The sequence below is a fragment of the Trichechus manatus genome, unplaced genomic scaffold, assembly GCF_000243295.1.
Source record: "Trichechus manatus latirostris isolate Lorelei unplaced genomic scaffold, TriManLat1.0 scaffold00056, whole genome shotgun sequence".
Taxonomy (NCBI): domain Eukaryota; kingdom Metazoa; phylum Chordata; class Mammalia; order Sirenia; family Trichechidae; genus Trichechus; species Trichechus manatus.
The window spans coordinates 14,990,799-15,006,543 of NW_004443992.1; the positions used below are offsets into that span (position 1 = coordinate 14,990,799).

General features: G+C 36.9%; 1 protein-coding gene across 6 annotated transcripts in view; it reads left to right on the forward strand.

Annotated features, from left to right (window-relative positions):
• CREB1 (cAMP responsive element binding protein 1) overlaps nt 1-15,745 on the forward strand; it is a 70,962-nt gene that overhangs the window by 1,362 nt on the left and 53,855 nt on the right. The gene's annotated exons all lie outside the window — the stretch shown is intronic.

Sequence of the window (15,745 nt, forward strand, 5' to 3'; positions counted from 1 at the left end):
GGGGGTGGAGGAGGAAGAAGAGGAATAAGGCGACAGTTGAGGGCAGTGGAGGTGAAGGTGCCTGCTGCCTTCCCGGTGGCCTCCGTGTCTACCATACCCGCTCCGCGAGGGGAAGAGCTGCAACGTCTGACCTACTCTTCACTCTCTTTGTGCAATAAAGTTCGAAACCAAAGGTTTCTGTTCGTACTGTATTTTATTCATGCCCTCTTTCCCCCGCTCCCACCCCAGTGGGGAAATGCTATTTTCTGCTTACTTGGGATGATGAGAGCTTATGCTTTTTTTAGGTAATTTTTGACTGTTTCCCTCACCTCTTTTTTTTAAAAAGTCAGTAGTCATGGAAATACATTCTTTTGGGGAGGAAGGGGATGCTAAGAAAAACATTTTTGTACCAACAAAAAAAAAAGAAAAAAACTGTTGGGATCTTGTAAAAGGGAAGCTGGTGTTTGAAAACAGTTTCGGTTTTAACCCCTTTCAGTAAGGTAATAATCACTTAAGGTCTATCATTCTGAAACACTTCGTTACAACGCGTGTTACCCGACGCACTTTTGGTTTACATCACTTATTTTTTTTTTTTTGGCCAACCTTAACCAACCTCGTTTGGGTTACCTGGATCTCCCACAGCTCTCCGCCCCAGCCCCTACCATGTTTTCCACATATTTCTGCCTAAACTTAAGAAATTAATACCAATTCTAAAAATAGGCTTTAAAAGAATCCATTATTTGTCTCATGCAGTAGGTAACCGCAGTCCGAGATTGACAATTTAAGCCACAGACTATTTTTCTTCACCATTTGGGAAGAAAGGAACAGCACAAAAGTCATTGACACAGCAAAGATTTAAAATAATTTTTAAAGGATCTGGAGTATGACTTGTGTAAGTTCTTCATACCTACCCAAGAAGTTAGAATTTTATTCTAGCCTCAGCTTGCATTATGCATCAAATCTGCCTTCTAAAGGTTTGATAGATACTTTTGGTTGCCGACTGTTGAAATTTTTTACACTCACTGCTCATTTTCCTGATTTTAAAGTCAAAGACGATTATTTTAGGTGGTGCAAAAGATGAAAGGGGTATTTGTTTTAAAAATTCTTATCTGTCACAGTGTGATAGAATTGTGATTGATATTTACAAGGGTCTGGTTAGGAATGAATGTCGATTGGTAATAGCACTCTCTTAATTTTTTTGTATGCAAGCCACTTTTCCAAAACCTACTTTGCTGTATTGCTAGTCTTTAAAAGACCACACTAGCAATTTGTTAGTGTCGAGAAAATTAATTAAAAAGGTTCAGTAAAGGGAGTTTGTAAGGATTGGGAAAATGATTTTATTTTTCAACATTGGGAAATTATTATCGTATTATTGATGGTAGATTGCTGTAGATGAAGTTTTTCCTTCAGAAGAATTTTCTGCAAGCCAACATCAATTGAGTTTTCCTACAGAGAATAAATATATGACAGTGACTCAACCTTTGTGAGACTAAAAACGCTTGTATTCTGATATGTTCTTTTCTCAGTCTTGTCCAAAAGATCTGTTAACTTTTGTTTATAAATTCACGATATGTGATTCTTAGCAATTCTGATGAAACTACTCGAACTTTTATATTTGTTCATATTTGAATATTTTGAATATGATACTAATACATACTTTTGCTTCCTCCCAGGGATTAGTAAAAATTACAGTTGGATCTGCTTGAGTCTTCTTTTTTTTTTTTAAGTGGGACATATATGCTTAGAAAGCAAATGAATTCTTTTGACAAAAATTGCCTGTTAAGAGTTCTTTTGGAATTTAAAACCCTAGTGTTGCCCCTTTTGAACGAGCCTAAAGGAACTTAGAAACCTGATCCATGGAACAGTATCTTCCTTCTGCTTTCTGAAACTCATTTTCTTAAGTAGACTTGATTAATAGAGATTTTGGTTTCTTCATAGAGAAATTGCTTTGTTTTGTCTCCCGTTCTAAGACATTTGATTTTGTTGGTTTTGGTTCAGTATGGTTATAGTAAAACCAAGTGTGTATCCCCCACTCCACCTCATTTTAAAATTCTTTTTCCTTTTTTCATAGTAGGGAAATTATTATAGTAATGCTTACAGTGTATCACTAAAAATTATAATCTCATTTATCCCATAAATATCGCATATAGTTACATAAACATGTAAGCCAGCTTGTGACATAGTTTTTCAAGCATATCTTCCTTGATGGAAAGTGTCACTTCCAGTGTTTTCTTTATTGAATAGTTACTGTTCAAATCTGAATTTAAGGATGTAGTAAATAGGGAGTGGAAACATGGCAGGGATTTTTTTTTCTTACCCATGTGTGAACTCATCTCTGCTACAGTGTCACTTGGGACAACAGTTTGTGGTAATTCAAATATTTATTTAACACTTAACGGTGGTAGGAGTGTAGTTAGTGGAAGGAGCATCAGGTTTGAAATCACAGGCCTGAGTTTGAATCCTAGCATTGCCACTATTGTCATGTGTCTGCCTTCAAGGAATTTTTTTGTGACCTAGGGGAAGTTTCTTAATCTTCCTCAGCCTTGGTTTCATCTGTAAAATTAAAATAATACTCCTTCTTTACAGGGTTGTAAGATTAAATTGTAAAGTACCTTCTTAGGGACTTAACTAATGATAGCTATTCTTTTTTAATCTTTATTTTAACTTCCTATATATGTGACCTTGGGCATGTTCCTTAACTTTTCAATACCTCAGAGAATTGTGGGGATTAAATAAATTAATACATGTTCACCACTTAAATAAGTTAATACATATTAAATGCCAGACATTTACAAGTGTGCAACAAATATTGCCTATTTTTGTAAAATACTTACATTGTTAATTACTTTTGTTTAGTACAGTGAGCCAGGAACTACGGGGAGTCCAAAGATGAATTATCTTGTATTTCTACCCTCAAGGAACTTTTGGGGACAGAATTATGTGTCATAAGAAACAAAGGAAAGAGAGACCACACTTCGTAAAGTAATAGAAGAAAGGAGGAGTGTATTTTTTTATATTTCCAATTTTACTTTTTGAATGGTAATTTATTTAGATGGTCCATAATTCAGAAAACAAAATTAACAGCAAAAAATGCATGCCCCATTCCCCAAATGTTACCAGTTTCTTGCTAGTCCTTTCAGAGGTTCTCTATCCATACATAAGCAAATAGATATGTACTCTGCCCACTTTTTATACAATGGTAGCATACTATACACATTGTCCTGTACAATGCTTTTTTTTCCCACTTCACATGGTTTATCGATTGGTTTGTATCAGGGCATAAAGAGCTGTTTCATTCTTTTTTAAAGTATGAGGCATTTCATTGTATGGATGTGCTTGTATCAGTTAGTGAGCTGATTTTATTCTTAGGCCTAATGTGACCTTTTTAATTAAGAGAATCTGCCGATACTCTATTTAAGTGAACAACATTTCATTTGAATGAAAAATATCAAATAGTTTGTGACAGGAAGTTGTTATTTGATCTGCCTCATTTCCTTTTTGTCTCAGTTCTTGTTTTTAAAAGTTCTAGTTAAATGATTGAGGCGTAGAAGCAGGGAAACCAGAAGAGTTAACTCACAAAGTCTGAATTTAATTTTTTCATTTAGCTTCTTAACAATCCTCAACAGACTGCTTCCTTCAATTATTATTTCAGCCAGAAAATTTTTTAAAGCAGGCAACTCATGGAGTATTATTAGCCAGTAAGGCTAATCGATGTAGTAGCTTTCTCCCTGTTTATTTTTTGCATATTCATTTTATTACCTAATTCCTTGATGATTTTCTAATATTTCTTAGTTTTGAGTTTTTTCAGTTTTATTTAACTAAGAAAGTGATAATAATCCAGCAGGAGGGACACAAATAAGTACTTTGTCTTTCCAGGGGGGAAGATCATTAAATGAAGCTATCATGATGAACTTATCTTTGTATGTTTAGGTTGACAGTTACATATTGTGACTGTGTATGCTAATATTTTAATTTTAAGTATATTTTACTGTTATTTTGAGGTTTTATTAGTATTTCATATAAAATATTAATATGTACCATTTTTAACTGCTAATAAAATGTATACAAAGGACTTTACAGATATTTTTGTTTTGATTTGTAATTGAAATTTGTAAAGGCAGAAAATTTTCCTTCTGGAACATACTTGCGGGCTACCAGGGAGCTAAAATGGAGCCCTGGTGGCGCAGTGGTTAAGAGCTTGGCAGCTAACCAAAAGGTTAGCAGTTGGAATCCACCAGCTGCCCCTTGGAAACCCTAAGGGGACAGTTCTACTGTGTCCTGTAGGGTTACCATGAGTTGGAATCAACTCGACGGCAGTGGGTTACGGGTTAGGGAGTTAATGACTTCTTATAGTGTAATGGAATCAATGAATTGCCTCTTAGGATGGAAGTAAAGATCACCGAACTAAAGCAACAAGCCAAAAGTGTGAAAATAGCTGTTTGTTATTCCTTTGCCAATTTAATATATATGCTAACTCAGCCATTATATAAGAAGTTAACCATAGTCTGCTTTCTGAAGTTGTATGAAGAAAGTATGGTTTTAATCTTACTCCATGCTCTTTTATCTGTAAACATAGGTTTTTTAGTCATGTTTGAAACTTTGGTATGAATACTGTATCATACCAGTTGCCGTCGAGTTTAATTTGACTCATGGTAATCTTGTGTGTGTCAGAGTAGAACTGTGCTCCACAAGGTTTTCAATGACTGATTTTTCCAAAGTAGATCAGTTGGCCTTTCCTCCAAAGCACCTCTGGGTGGACTTGAACCTCCAACCTTTTGGTTAGCAGCCAAGCGTGTTAACTGTTTGTACCACCCAGGGACTCCTCGATAAGAATAAAACCAAAACCAAACCTGTTGCCTTCTAGTTGATTCTGACTCATAGCGACCCTATAGGACAGAGTAGAACTGCCCCATAGGGTTTCCAAGGAGCAGCTGGTGGATTTGAACTGCTGGCCTTCTTTGGTTAGCAACCGAGCTCTTAACCACTGCGCCGCCGGGGCTCCGTAGCCATTAGTTTTTCTTCTCATTCAGAATGCTTCTTTCTTGGTTTTGGGGTTTGGTGTTTGTTTTTTGTGTTCTTTTTTTAGCTCTGCCAGACATTACCCTGCAAAGATATTTTTTGTTATATTTAGTCCAGAGTTTTGCTCACCTGTCTTCTACCAAAAAAAATTAAACTTCCATATTCTGGTATTTATTCCATCAGTTAATTCGAAGACAGTATTTTATATTTCCAGTAATAAGATATTTTAACTATATATTTAATTCTTGAGGCCAATTACATAAATCTCACCTTTTCTTTCTCAAAAAAAAAAAGACAGGAAACGGTAGTGCTTCTTGATACTTTTTAAAATGCCTAAGTTGCTTTTTCTCAACGTTGAAGTAAGGTAATAAAGGAGTGTTTACCATAAAGGAGATGGGACTGTCTGAACAAAGATGAAAAGCATCTATTAGTTGTCTTTTTACTGTTGGGTTAATCTAGTATTTCTAAATAACCTAATAAAGGGCAGGGTTTAGAGATAAGGAGGTCTGAAGGATTGGTGATTTTTATCTGAAAGGAGAGAAGTAAAATCTGGCATTTGGTTAGAGACAGAGTTGAGTGGTAAGTTAAAATAGATAAGTAGTGGCCTTCATGTAGGAGGAGAAAAAAAAACAAACCCATTGCTGTTCAGTTCTGACTAACAGTGACCCTATAGGACAGAGTAGAACTGCCCCTAGGGTTTCCAAGGAGCTCCTGGTAGATTCGAACTGCCGACCTTTTGGTTAACAGCCAAACTCTTAACCACTACACCACCAGGGTTTCCCAGTGGGAGGAGAAGATGGGCTTAAAGTTGGTTGATACCAATGGTAATAGAAAAAAAATCCGAAGATTAGTGGATCTTCCCTGAAACTAAGATTTCTTTCATCAATTTCGAGTGTATTCTAGTGAGCTGGTTATCTGCATGTGAGTTTCTGATTATAATTATATGGCAGTATAGATGTAACTAAAAATGTTTGTAATTTAGCCAAGGCTAAATAACCATTCTATCCCCCCTCCCCTTATTTTATTGTGGTGAAAGCATACACGCCAAAACATCCGCCAACACAACTTCCACATTCACGACTCAATGACATTGAATATATTTTTCATGTTGTGCTGCCATTATTGCTATCCTCACCCAAAACATTCTACCACCATTTGACAAACTAAGTGCCCCCCAAACAGAAACTCCCCCTTTTCCTTCCCTCCCACCTCTGGTAACTTACTACTAATCTTTGGTTTCTATATATTTGCTTATTTCACGTAAGTGAGATCATACAGTATTTGTCCTTTTGCGACTGACTTATTTTGCTTAGCATGTTTTCAGGGTTCATCTTTACAGCTGCATATTGTTCCATTGTATATACCACATTTTGTTTATCCGTTCATTTATTGATGAACATTTTGGTTGTTTCCACCTTTTGGCCATTGTGAAAAGTACTGCAGTGAGTGTTGCCGTACAAGTTCCTGTTTGCGTTCCTGCGGTTACTTCTGGGTATATACCTAGGATTGGGATTGCTGGGTTATATGATAATTTTATGTTCAACTTTTTGAGCAACGGTTTTCCACAGTGGCTGTGCCATTTACATTCCCACCACCTATGGATGAGGGTTTCAGTTTCTCTACAACTTCACCGGTACTTATGTTTTCCATTTTTTTGATCATTGCCATTCTAATGGAGGTAAGGTGGTACCTCATTGTGGTTTTGATTTGCATCTCCCTAATAGCTGCTGAGGAAACCCTGGTGGCGTAGTGGTTAAGAACTACAGCTGCTAGCTAACCGAAAGGTTGGCAGTTCGAATCCACCAGCCGCTCCTTAGAAACCCTATCGGGCAATTCTACTCTGTCCTGTAGGGTTGCAGTGAGTCAGAATCAAATCGACAGCAGTGAGTTTAATGGCTAATGAAAAGAGTCCTGGTGGCGAAGTGGTTAAGTGCTTGACTTCCAACTGAAAGGTCAGTGGTTTGAATCCACCAGCCACTGAGCAGGATAAAGATGTGTCAGTCCGCTTTCATAAAGATTTATAGTCTTGGAAACACTACGGGACAGTTCTGCTCTGTTCTACAAGATCGCTATAAGTTGGAATTGACTTGTTGGCAGTGGGTTTGGTTTTGGTTTGGTTTAATCTTTACGGAAGCACACTGCCACATCTTTCTTCCATGGAGCTGCCATGGGTTTGAACCACTCACTGACCTTTCCGTTAGCAGTCGAGTGCTTAACCACTGGGCCACCAAGGCTCCTATAGCCAGCCATCCTAGGACGTGTGAAGTGGTATCTCATTGTGGTTTTGATTTACATAAAGATGTTAAGCATCTTTTCATGCGCTTAATGGACATTTGTGTATCTTTGGAGTAATGGCTGTTCACATCCTTTGCCCATTTTTGAATTGCATTTTTTTTTTTATTATTGAGTAGTTCTTTTTTTTTTAAGTGTCTTTTCAATCTTTTTTTTGTTTGTTTATTGTTGTAGTTAAAGTGAAAGTTTACATTTCAAGTTAGTCTGTTATACAAAAATTTATACATACATCATGTGACCCTAATTGCTCTCCCTATACTGTGACAGCACACTCCTCCTTTCCACCCGGATTGAGTAGTGCTTTATTATTCTAGATAAACGTCTTTTGTCGACTATATGATTTGCAAAAATTTTCTCCCATTCTGTGGATCGTCTTCGCTTTCTTAACAGTGTCCTTTGTGGCACAAAAGTTTCTAATTATTTGATGATTTTCAGCTTATTTTTTCTTTTGTTGCTGGTATTTTTGGTGATATATCTTAGACATCATAGATTCTTATTTACTTAATGTAGACATTTTCTAAATGTTTCTTTGAAAGCCCAGGCAAACAAGATAGTATTATTTAAAGAAAAATAACTAAACTCAGTAATGGCATTTTTGGAGTTACACCCCTACCTCCCTCTGGTCGTCTTATTCTGTATCCAGAACTGTAAGTGGGAGTAACTGATGAGAAGAAGCAAAGATAAAAATCAAGAAATGACAACTTTGAGGGAAACATTTTAATCTAAGTACTTTATTTTGAGAATTTATTATGTCTCTGTGGGTATAGTATATTATTCAGAAACTCGACTGCATTTGGGGAATTTACACTTACAGACTTTTTACCATGAAGGCAGTAGTGACTCCTTCGGCGTTTTTTTTTACAAATAACTAAACTGAGCCCAGGAATTTGTGATTCACTTGCTGTGTAGATTCTTTTCCCTTGGCAAGAAATTGAAGGAAAGCATATTCTTCATCACTTTTTTTTTAGCATTTTCTGCACTGAAAGTTTGCAGGGTTCTTGCTTTATTAACGTTTACTGAATTTTTGTTCCTGAACAGTATTAGTTTAGGTTTATAAATAGTTCACTTGGCGTAAGTATTCAGCAAGGTTTTGAAAAATAAATTGTTATGGATTGAATTATGTCCCCAGAAAATGTGTTATAAATCCTAGCCTCTGTGTTTGTGCTTATAATCCCCATTTGGGAATGAGTTGTCTTTGTTGTGTTAATGAGGAAGGATTAGTGTAGGATGTGTTTTGAGTCATTCTCTTTTTGAAATAAATAAAAGATTAAACAAGCAAGCTAGAGAAGCACAGATGGGGGAAAAGAGATTCCAAGCCACATAAAGATTACCCATGAGCAGAAGTTCAAGAGACCAGGTCCTTCCTCCAGAGTCAACAGAGAAGGCCTTCCCCTAGAGTCGGCACCCTGAATTTGGACCTCTAGCCCCCTAGGTTGTGAGAAAATAAATTTCTTTTTGTTAAAGCCACCCATTTGTGGTATTTTTGTTATAGCAGCACAGATAACTAAGACAAAAATTGATTTCATTATTTAATCACATCTAGATCATTAGAAAGATTACCCTAAATGTCACGTTCCAGCTTTTCGTTTTTTTTCATAATGCATTGTATTCCTCTTGTTTCAAAATGGAAGTTTGTGGTTTTAAGTCACTGTTATTAATTAAATCCTTGTTTGGAGGGGAAGTTATAGGTAAATTGGTCCTAAGGATTTGTTTATACTTGCCCAGCAATTTTATAAAATAATATATATTTTCTTTCTTTCCTTAGGTTGTAAACTTTTTGAGAGAAAGGTTCTTGTGTGCTTTATATCTATGGTCTCCATGGCTTTATAGTCCCCATAGCTTTAGGCTGAATACTTATTAGGTAGTAGACACAGAAAATTTATTCATGGAATGGTTGCCTCTTCCAAAACAAAAAACCAAACTCGTTGCCTTCAAGTTGATTCTGACTCGTAGTGACCCTATAGACCAGAGTAGAACTGCCCCATAGGGTTTCCAAGGAGTGGCTGGTGGATTTGAACTGCCAGCCTTTTGGCTAGTAGCCATAGCTCTTAACCACTGCACCACCTGGGCTCCAGTTGCCTCTTAGAGGATCACAGATTTGAAAGGCAGGGTTAAAAAAAAATCCCTTTTTAGAGTTTCACAGATTAAAGGAAGCAGATATATATGTTTTAGACAATTAAAACTTAATGACCCAAGACTATTGCCTTGAGATAATCTTTAAACCTTAAACCAAAAATAACCCCTTGAAGTCATCTTAAAACCAAACAGTAGTTTAGCTTAACTAGTAAAAAAGAGAAGCCTTGAGCGTTATGCTCTTAAGAACTATCTATATGGGATCAAATAGACAATAGAAACTCAAAAGATTAGATAGGAACATTAGGGGGCGGTGAGTTTATGTTAATGAGGGAGGAAAAGGTGGGTAAGAATGGTTGAACAACTTGAAGAATGTGATCAGTGTCACTAAATTGTACATGTAGAAACTGTTGAATTGGTGTATGTTCTGCTGTCATGTTCTCAGCAACAACAACAGAATTAATAAAATTTAGGAAAAAAAATACCCTTGGCTTTTTGGGGGAATGAAAATGTTATAGAATGGATTGTGATGTTGTAACTGTATACACTTAACTCAAAAGGATCTGTACTCTTAACAGTGGTTGAGTTTTATGATATATAAATTATACCACAATAAAAAGCTGTTTAAAAAGTATATAAAAAGAAAAGACTAAAAAAGAAACTTACTGAAGTTACAGATTTCTTTTTTAAAGATGGCGGAAATCAAGTTCATTTTCCATATAAAAGTTTTCTACTTTGAGTTTCATTAACTGATGCTTTAGTGATTACTAGTACTTCCTGCCTCTGAGATACAAGAAATAGCATGGGATTGTGTTAATCAAAATGACCTTACCAGAAATCACTACCGGATTGGTAAAAACAGTGCATACACCTGAAGGTTGGACTTGATGCTGATTGCTTTCAGGATTAAGGAAAAAGGTACCTGAACTTGAAGTGAGTCTTTTATAAAACCTGTACATGAAGTTTTTGCAGTTGTCTGCATGTTGTTTATCAGCTTTGTAGATTAACCACGGCCAAGTTTTAAATATAGTTCAGTATACCCTTGTACCTTGAGTTCTTCGGCTCTTCCCTTTGCTGCCTGATTAGTAAGCAACATACAATTAAAATGATTAGTGTGTTACTTAATAGTCATGCAGTTCCATTGCCAAATGTATAAGATATTCTTCGCTTTTAATAATATTGGACTCTATATGGTGTAACCCCGAACTGTGTATTGGTAGGCCAACATATAATCCTAGCTTGGCAGCTAAGTATTAGTGTTGTAAATTCCTTATAAATCTCTTAACATCTCTAGTACTTATATGCGAAGTCAGAGCTAAAACCAGAATTCCTGTCTTATGACTGCTACTATAACATGTGCTATCTCACTTCAGGAAAACAATTTTCAGTCTTCCAGGTCTAATTTATAAGTAATTTTCACCAAGAGTGTTATATGTGTTATGTCAGGTGCTCTCAGGTCGGTTTCAACTCGGTGAAATCCTTGGCAACCTCCATATTTTCTGTGTTTATCATGATGTTGTAGGTTACAAATATTTAACTTCGGGGCATAACTTAGTCCTTACAGTTTCAGCATTGAACTAGTTTGTGAAGCAAAACATAAAGTTTGAGGACAGTTTTACTCTTTAGTCAGCACAAAATTGCTTTTCTAAAAATAAATATGTAGAAAGTCTATAATCCTTTATTTTAAAAAATTCAGTTTCAGAAATCTAGTAGTACTTCATACTTAGAAGTCTATATAGGATTGTTTATTTGAAGGACTGAAGATGTACAAAGCTGTAAACATAATATTAGGTTGGTGTTTGGATAGGGAATGGATACAACAAGAAAGGAAATGGGAAAAATTGGCATAAAATGTTATTATCTAAAATAATGCCCAGTTACGGTTGCTGCTTTGTGAAGCAACACTGTCTCTTGGTGACCAGATACATGAAGTCTTATCACAGAAGCATGAGTACTGTCTTACATGAAGGAAAACAAAGCAAATGATTTTTGTCAATACTTAAAAACAATAAAACTTTGATTTGAGAAAGCACTGAACTTTTCTTATTGAAAGGTATAATAGAGTCAATCAAGTATTTTAGAACGACTATCATAAACCGTGTAATATGCTTCTATAAATCAAATAACATTTTTTTCATTGACTTCCGTTAAATACCTGATTTGAGCACAGTCATCTTCCTCATAAGGTATGTATACATTTTAAAAATACATTAACATATTAAAATAAACCCAAAACTAATAACATCATAAAATATAAATCTTGAACCTAAAACAGTTTCCTTAAATTAACTCCAATAAATAAGTTAGGGAGTTTATTAAGTAATATTGAAAAGATTCCTCTTTGCTGTATACTCCCCTCTTTTTTGGTAATGGTGGTCTTATACTAGTATTTAACATTAATGTAAAAGTTCAACCTTTCTTTTAGTTTCATGTTATAAATAACTAGATCTCTTCAAATTCAAATCACAGTTAACCTTATATATAACTTTTTTTTTTTTTTTTGCTTTTCTTTAATATCCAGACTAGAGGCTGAGGTATGGATTTGTTCTCTGATTAGTGAGAAAAACCTTGGTAGAGCAGAGAAAATTTTCTGAAAAACCACGGTAGAATTTACCTTAACTTGGTAAAACCAACCAAACCTGTTGCCATGGAGTAGATTCCAACTCATGGAGATACCAGTTTATTTAGTTTATCACACTGGCTGTTCTGATTCGTTCCCTTAAAATGTATATGACCACCTTTTGTTAGGGTGTGATAAGTCTAATCTAAAAAGTTTATACAGTTGAGATTGATAAGGTTTGTGTGTGTGTGCGAATATGCTGTTGCTTCCCTACCTGGTTTCAGTGAAAGTGTACTGTATTTAACACTAGAAAACTATTATTAGCTTAAAACCTGGAGCATTGCTAAATGTCTAATGTGGATTGCGTACTTGTGGACATATGATGAAGATAAATGAGAAGTATTTCAAGGTTAACAGCCAAAAAATCGTACAGGTGAAAAAGACAGTGCAACATAGTTATTGATTTCCTGGGAAGTTAAAGTCTGCTGTGTAGCACTTGAACATTTTGCCACTTTCTTTAGTAAATTAATCATAACACTTTAGAAAATTGATTAAGACGTGTCAGAAGTATAAGAATGTCTTAGCAAGTCTTTCAAACAGTTTAATATCCTAAAAACTAAATACAGGTACAAAATAACTAAAAAGTTTTATGTATTATGAATAGTAGATATAAAAATGGCATAGTGGGGGCATCAGACCTCCTTGTGTAACTTCACAGGGGGGAGGAGAATCATGATGAGCATCAGCCCCAAACTGATTTCTGTGAAGTGGAGCTCAAACATACCTCCACCCTCCAACCTTTTTACCAGTTCTGATACCAGCCGTCCCTCTCTTGGCACTCTCTACTTCTCTGCTGGATTTGATAACTCATTGCAGTGGCCACACAGAACTCAAAAAGACAGTTCTCACAATTATGGAATTTATTAGGGAAGTAACAAGTTACAATTCAGAATCGGAGAAGGCTCAGGATATAGTTTTTCAATCAGGACAGCCTCTTAGCCGTGGCCACAGGCAGCACTCTCCCTGGCCCTTGGCCTCTCAGCCCTCAGCCCCTTGGCCCAGCCTCTGCCCTGCTCGAACAAGTGTTAAAAAGCTTGTTAGTTCTGCCAGTAAGTGCCTGGGGACACCTTACTCCACCAGGAAGCCTCCTGTGCGAAGGCGCCCGGCTCTCTCACTCCATGGGTCAACATACCCATTGTAACCGCTTTGCTCTGTGGGCCAGGAAGCCCACTGTGCCATCTCACCCAGTCTCCTGGTTCTGCTGCTGCTGTTTCTCTGCCACCACTTCTCGCCATTTTGCACTGTCTCTGGTGTTAAAGTTCTCTCTCTGTCCTAGGTCTGGGAAGTTCTCAATGCAGGGACCCCGAGTCAAAAGACGCTCTCCGCTCCCATCTCTTCTTGGTGGTAGTTAGGGTCTCCCCTTCCCACCTCTGGAATGGCTCATTTTAAGCCTAGCAGGATGGCAAAACTGACCAATTCCCTCGTTAGAGTTCCCTACACCTTATTTGCATCGTTCCACCTCCACAAGGATGTCATGCACCTTTTTGCGTTATTAGCAAGCTGTCCAATCCCCTTGTTGGGCCACAAGTATCTTATTTGCATAGTCCCATCCAGTCGTTCAGTGGGAGTTACAAACTATGGTGAGAAGGGCCATATAAAAGTGATCCGTCACACTGCATAGGTATACCTCTGCAAAATATTCTTAGTAATACATTTATTTGGCTGTGACAACAAAATAGCCATTTAGTTTTAAAATTAGGTGCCCAAATATGCCTATTGCTAAGGTTATCCTGAAGACTTTGGACTTCAGCTTATGTGATATCCTTAAATACCTGGAATTTTGGATTGGTGGAAGAGTTCAGCAGGAGTCACCCACTTGCTAGAGTACAGGGAAAGTTTTTTTTCTCCTCATTTATAATTGAGGTCATTTTCAGGGGGGAAAAATCAGCATATATTCATGTTGTTAGGTGCCATCGAGTCAGTTCCAACTCATAATGACCTTATGTACAACAGAATGAAACACCACCCAGTCCTGCGCCATCCTAACAATCATTGTCAAGGTTGAATCCAGCCTTGAAGCCACTTCGTCAGTCCATCTTGTTGAGGGTCTTCCTCTCTTTTGCTGACCCTCTACTTTACCAAGCATGATGTCCTTTTCCAGGGACTGGTCCCTCATGATATACATGTGCAAAGTACGGGAGACAGAGTCCTACCATCCTTGCTTCTAAGGAGCATTCTTGCTGTACTTCTTCCAAGACAGGTTTGTTCATTATTCTGGCAGTCCATGGTATATTCAGTATTCTTTGCCAACATCATAATTCAAAGGTATCAATTCTTTGGTCTTCCTTATTCATTGTCCAGCTTTCATATGTATATGAGGTGATTGAAAGAAAATACCATGGCTTGGGTCAGGCACACCTTAGTCCTCAAAGTGACATCTTTGCTTTTTAACACATTAAAGAGATCTTTTGCAGCGGATTTGCACAATGCAATTCATCTTTTGATTTCTTGACTGCTGCTTCCTTGGGCGTTGATTGTGGACCCGATTTAAATGAAATCCTTGACAGCTTCAATATTTTCTCCATTTATCATGATGTCGCTTAATGGTCCAGTTGTGAGGATTTTATTTTCTTTATGTTAAGGTGCAATCCATACTGAAGGCTGTAGTTTTTTTATCTTCATCAGTAAGTGCTTCAAGTCCTCTTTAGTTTTTAGCAAGCAAGGTTGTGTTATCTGTATATTGCAGGTTGTTAATGAGTTTTCCTCCAATCCTGATGTCCAGTTCTTGTTCATATAGTCCAGCTTCTAGAATTATTTGCTCAGCATACTTATTATTCAATAAGTACGGTGAAAGGCTACAACCTTGACGCACGCCTTTCCTGACTTTAAACCATGCAGTATCCCCTTGTTTGAACGATTGCCTCTTGGTATATATACAGGTTCCTCATGAGCACAGTGAAGTGTTCTAGAATTCCTATTCTTCGCAGTGTTATCTATAATTTGTTATAATCCACGTAGTCGAATGCCTTTGAATAGTCAATAAAAGATAGGTAAACATCTTTCTGGTATTCTCTGCTTTCAGCCAGGATCCATCTGACGTCAGGAATGATATCCCTTGTTCCATGTCCTCTTCTGAATCTGACTTGAACTTCTGGCAGCTCCCTGACAGTTACTGCTTTTGAATGATCTTCAGCAAAAATTTACTTGTGTGTGATATTAATGATATTGTCTGATAATTTCCACATTCTGTTGGATCACCTTTTTTTGAAATAGGCACAAATACAGATCTCTTCCAGTTGGTTGGCCAGGAAGCTCTCCTACAAATTTCTTGCCATAGGTGAGTAAACACCTCCAGTGCTGCATCCATTTGCTAAAGTATCTCAGTTGGTATTCTGTTAATTTCTGGAGCCTTGATTTTCACCATTCCCTTCAGTGAAACTTGGACTTTTTCCTTCAGTACCATCTGTTCTTGATCATATGCTACCTCCTGAAATGGTTGAACATCGACCAGTTCTTTTTGGTACAGTGACTCTATATTCCTTCCCTCTTCTTTTGATGTTTCTTGCATCGTTCAATAATTTCCGTATAGAATCCTTCAGTGTTGTGACTCGAGGCAGGAATTTTTCTTCAGTTCTTTAAGCTTCAGAAATGCTGAGTGTGTTCTTCCCTTTCGGTCTTGTAACTCCGGGTCTTTGCACATTTCATTATGATATTTTACTTTGTCTTCTCTAGCTACCATTTGAAATCTTCTGTTCACCTCTTTTACTTCATGATTTCTTCCTTTTGCTTTAGCTACTCTACGTTCAAGAGCAAGTTTCAGAG